At 57.7% G+C, this 5,500-nt stretch overlaps 1 long non-coding RNA gene across 2 annotated transcripts; it reads left to right on the top strand.

Moving 5' to 3' along the window:
* Positions 1–1,722: 1,722 nt before the first annotated feature.
* LOC115304493 lies at positions 1,723–3,444 on the top strand. Of its 2 annotated transcripts, XR_003914462.1 has the most exons (3): positions 1,723–1,823; positions 2,586–2,798; positions 3,026–3,444. It is a non-coding gene; the product is annotated as an uncharacterized LOC115304493 (long non-coding RNA). The 2 variants fall into 2 exon arrangements; XR_003914461.1 differs by having other exon boundaries at positions 2,586–3,444.
* The last annotated feature ends 2,056 nt before the right edge of the window (positions 3,445–5,500 follow it).

Genomic DNA, 5,500 nt, shown 5'->3' on the forward strand with positions numbered 1-5,500 from the left:
CCGCGCCCCCCACCCCGCCCCCGCTGCGCCCCTGGGGGTGCAGCCGTGTGACCCCCGCCCCGCGGCTCTGGCGGCCCCGGGCCGAGCCCCTCGGGCGGGCAGGTGAGGGAAGCCGGCCCAGGTGGGGAGCCCCGTGTCCTGCGGCCTCGCTCCGAGCAGCCAGCGCCCTGGAGCCCTGCCACCCTGGCCTTGGATCCCAGAGGAGCGAACACCCCGGTCGGCCCCCGTCGGGCTCAGACAAAGCCCCGTCCACTCGTTCTCTCACCGATGTGAGCTCGCCGTGGGCCCGAACTGGAGAAACTTCCCGCCTGAAGCCCTTTCCTGGCAGAGCCCCCGGGGAGGGCGCCCCCGGCACCCCCGCAGCGACTGTCTGTGACTCCTTGCCGGCCCTACGTGTCATCACAAAGCCCCAGGGGAAAGGCAGAGGGGCGGTGGGCAGGGCCCCCTCCACGTTCAGGCGGGAATTTGGGGATTTTCCACGGGAAGGGGAGCGTGGGGAGACTCGCCCGAGGCCTCGATGGGGCGCTGGCGCCCTGCGGTGCCGGACAAGGACCGGGTCCTGGTCTCGGAAGGGCCGCCTCCTTCGGGGCCACCACAGCTGTCCAGTCAGGGTGGGAGGGGCGGACCCAGGATCGACCCCCCCGGAGGCGGCGGAACCGTGAGGAAGGGAGGACTGGGGTGTGCTCCCTGCTGGGGGGAGGGAGGAGCCAGCGGGGTGAGCAGGTCACGGAGACTCCCCGCGGCTCCTGCCCCAGAGGGAAGAGGCAGAGAGAGACCGGGGTCAGGGGTCAGAGCAGCTGGGCGGTGTCTCCTCCGCGCCCCTGGAGGGCACCTTGGTGGGGAGGGGTCTCCCAGGTCGCTGCAATCCCTGACCTGGGTCAGCGTGGGGCTTTGCAGGTTCGCCGACCAGAACGGGGGGGCCGTGCCCCCCCACGTCTCCCCCTGCACAGCGGGGCACACCTGGAGCCCCCTCCTGGAGGACCCGCCTCCCCTGGTCACCTGGGGGGGCAGCTTGGGGCATGGCGTTACCTGGACTTCAAACTGAACACAAACTTGTGTTGTAGACACATCCATTTACTCTTGCTGACCTCCAGTTAAGTGGGAAACGCTTAATTCTTATTGGCTGTTAGGCTGGCACGGAGACAGGGGTCAGGGTGGTGGAAGGCAGATGGGATTCCTCGGCTCTAGAGTCTTCATTTATGTGAGCACCTCTGATCGCTTTGCCTCCGGGCCACCCTCCCTCTGAAAGCCCAGCGGGGAGACAGCCTCCCACCTGAGGGGACGCTGAGGGCCCCGGCTTCCCTGGGGACGGGTTGTCATGCTGACTGCGTGGACTTCGGATCCTGAGCGGTGGGTTTACCTCCTCAGGCTCCAGCCCGCCCAGTGGACCCTGTGCGTCCTCCCCCCATTGTCCTCGGAAGATCCCCTCCCAGATCGCCACGTGCTCCGGGCCCTGTTCCTCTAGGAGGCAGAGCAGGTCGGGGCCCCGGGCGCCTCACCACGGGGACCCTCGGGCCTCCAGACACTCGGGGGTGCCGCTCAGGGCAGAGCGGGCTGGGCCCGGGCGGGAGGGGGGCCAGGGTCCTGTCAGACTGCCGGACCTTCTTTGAAACCAGACAGAAAACACACACACACACACACACACACACACACACACACCTTACCTTGTTTTCTTACAGAAGTACATGTATTTCTTCTTAAAAAACAAGAAAATGGCAATGTTCTCAGGGCATCCGGGTGGCTCAGGCCCTTGTGCGTCTGTCTGACTTGATTTTGGTTCAAGTCACAATCCCAGAGTTGTGGATGGAGCCCCGGGCTCCAAGGTGAGTGTGGAGCCTGCTTGAGCATCTGTCTGTCTGTCTGTCTCTCTCTCTCTCCCCTCCTCCCCCTCCTCAAAAAATTAATCAATTTTTAAAAAGTCCTTAAGTCCTATCACCATGATAACTGCACACATGTCCGTGCACACACGCGCGTGTGTGTGTGTGTGGACGGAGTCTTGGACCTGTGCTCTCCGGCCCGACCTTCCCCGCCAAGTGCTGGGAGCTTCTCCTCGTGTTGTTCGATGCTCTCCTATGATGCAGACTGTCACGGCTGCAACATGTCTACTTGTATTTTGTCACTTTTATTTAACTGACCTCCTGTGTTAGGATCGTTTAGATCATTTTCCAGGTTTTGTTTCTGGGAACCAGGCAGAGTGAATCTTGGGATCTGAATCTTTCGCACACTCTCCCCGGCTGCTGCCGGCCTCGGCTGGGTTTCCCGCTGCCGCAGGGAGGTCTCGGGGGGCCGTGGACCCACGTCCCCAGTGACGCCGGCAGGGTCTAGCACAGCACCTGCCCTCCTGAAGGCACCCCTGCAAGCAAGGCGTCCACGCGGTCCTCTCTTATGTGGGAAGCGTCCCGTCTTCGGTCCCAGGACAGGAGACCCTCACTGGCCGGGAGCCCGGCCGGCAGACGCCCCTGGCGTGGTCCGCAAGCTGGGGGCTGGGCCCCGCCCGGTGGTCCGGCCGCCCCTGAGCTCTCCATTGCTCTGGCAACAGCTGTGCTGGGGTTGAACGTGACACACCCTTACGGTCCCTCCCACAGGTGGCATTTCACGTGACCTTCACACACCTGTCTGTGGAAATACTGTCCTCATCTCCGCCTGCAGGCGGGGGAGACACCAGTGACGAGGGTCACAGGCCCTGGTGTCCTGACGGCACCACCAGCCCGCCTCTGGGGGCCCTCGGATGCAGTGGAGGAGGCCCCTGAAAGGGACTGGTGGGACAGGACTGGCCCTGAGGTCCTGTGGGTTCTGAGGTGAGAGCAGGGCGGCGGGCGGGACCTCAAGGGCCCCCAGAAGCCCTGTGCAAGGAGCCTCGGGACAGAAATTTGCGGCACAGAGAGCAGGACCCTGGGGGCCACCAGCTGCTGCTCGGACGTGGGCATGTCCACGGTGACAGCCCTCCTAGAGCCCAGGACTGGCAAAGGTGCATCGATGAGAGGCAGGGCATGTGGCCTTGACGTAGGGGCTGCGTCCCTTGCAGGGTCACGGAGGCGGGGCTCGGCCAGGTGGTGTGGCCCCAGAGCCTTCCTGAGGGACCGGCCGCTCAGAATACTGACAGTCTCAGTGATGCCCCAGCCAGGGTGAGCCCCCCTCTCCCCAGAGCCGCTTCACTGATGGTTCCCTGTGGCAATGACACTGCTCCTTGGACTTCCTATCTCTCCTTCCTGCCCTAGACGGCGGCCGGCCCGTCAGTAGACGTCCATTTCACTCCACATCCCTCTGGAGCCCGGGGCTTCCTGACCTGTCCGGATGCCATGAAGCCTGCTGGCAGCCTTGGGAAGCCTTCGACGATGCCCTCCTTGGACGGATACATGCACATATCGGTGCATAAGTAAAATGTACATGGGGACAAGAAGCAGAATTAGGTTAACATACTTATAAAATATATTTTGATTGTGATGTGTTTCTGTACTAATATATTAGGTAAGAAGACGCAGTCACAGGTGGAATCAATGCTGTTAAAGTAGTGGAGGAGAGGTGCCCAGGTGGCTCAGTGAGCTAAGGGTCCATCTCTCCGCTGGGCCTCCAACTTTTGATTTCGGTTCAAGCCATGATCTCATGGTTCATGAGTTCAAGCCCTGCCTCCAGCTCCGTGCTGACAGTGTGGAGCCTGCTAGGGATTCTCTCTCTCTCTCTCTCTGTCCCTCCCTTGCTCATGCTCTCTATTTCTCTCTAAATAAATAAATAAACATTTAACATTTTTAAAAAGTCCAGCTCTTGATTTCAGCTGAGATCATGATCTCAGCTTGTGGGTTTGAGCCTCGAGTCACTCTCTGCGCCTACATGGAGAATTCTCTCTCTTTCCCTCTCTCTCTGCCCCTCCCCTGTTCTTGCTCTCTCTCAAAAAATTAAACATTGAAACAATTAAGTAGTGACGGGCAGAAATGATCTTCTGTCATATTTGCAACGACTATAGCATGATATGAAAACATCTGTGGTTTAAATTGGCAACAGGGGACGTAGAGAGTGAAATGCTGAGCGATTGAGTCAGAGAAAGACCAAGGCCAGAGGATTCCACTCACATGTGGAATTTAAGAAACAAAACAAATGAGCAAAGGGACAAAAGAGAGGCAGAGAGACAAAGCAAGAAACAGACTTCACTACAGAGAACACACTGATGGAGGAACAGGTGCGGGGGGTTCAGGGCGCCCTTGAGATGAGCACTGGGTGTTGCACAGAAGTGTTGAATCACTGTAGTGCACACTGGAACCTAGTACAACACAGTATGTTAACTACCAGGAATTAAAATAAAACCTTTAAAAAGTCGGCAACAGGACCTCGGGCAAGCTGGAACCTCTGGAGGCATCACTATGTCTATTTCTATTTTCATAATGAAAATACCTGGTAAATTGCTGGCAGACACAGGTGAGTGAGGACAGGCATGTTCCCTGGCCAAGTTCACAGGTCCCAGATTTAGAGCTCCGGCCCTAACGGAAGTAGGAATAAATCAGTTTGCTCCGAGAAGAGACAGAGGCACAGAGGGGCTCGCTCTTCAGTCCAAGGCAGCACAGCTGGTCCGAGCCCCACACGGGACCTTCTGCTGAAGGCCACGCCCAGCCAGTGCTGGCTCAGAGGTCCTCCTGAGTGCCCTAGAGGTTTCATCCTCAGAAACTTCCACAGAGATCACGTGACCGCACTTACTAGTCATTGAAGAAGACTATCGACAACATTTTAAGGTGTTGAAAAAAGTCTTCTGGGAAAGAGTTCCTGATAAATAAAACCCAGACCGCACAAGTAGAATTGCTCAGTTAGCGGGGAATCAGAAGATTCGTTTTACTGGAGAAAATCTCAAAAATCCAAGTCATAGCCCTCATTTTGGGGAGCACGATACAATTAGCAATAAGCCTGCTTGAAGAATCCTTCAGACCAAGTTCAGATTTAAGAGGAGTAAATACTTGTAGATAAACTAACTGTAGGCTTCACTTATTAGACTGTGGTTGCCATGGAGGATGTGGCCAATGGGTCTTGGGTACCAAGTTGCCAAAAATTTTGTACAAACTAAAGTGCTCTGGGGGCGAGCGGCCTCTGAAAATACAGACCAATTTCATGTTTCCAGAAATATATGGAAAATATACCACGAAGAACAGAACAGCACGCGATTAGTTATTTATTGAACAAATAGTCTAAATGGAAAAGTGGGCGATTAGACTCTTGCACCGTTTCCATAAATCAAAGGTCTAACTCCTAAATCTCTCCCTTCCTCTCGTTTGTTTGGACGTCCCGAGGGGATCAGGATGACGGTGCTTGCCCACAGCGTCACTGCTCCTCTGCCACAGATGCTCTCAGGCAGCTGCAGGGACACCGCAGGGGGGAAGCCGGCCCCACCCCCTCTGTGCCCTCCTCACGCGTGGCTCCGTGGTGATGGCGTCTCTGCGCTGCCCCTTCCCACCGGACTGCCCCCACCCCAGCTTGACCCCCCTCTGTCAGCTTCTGCCCCACGCTCACCCGGGTGCCA

Source organism: Suricata suricatta, chromosome 2, assembly GCF_006229205.1.
Source record: "Suricata suricatta isolate VVHF042 chromosome 2, meerkat_22Aug2017_6uvM2_HiC, whole genome shotgun sequence".
Taxonomy (NCBI): domain Eukaryota; kingdom Metazoa; phylum Chordata; class Mammalia; order Carnivora; family Herpestidae; genus Suricata; species Suricata suricatta.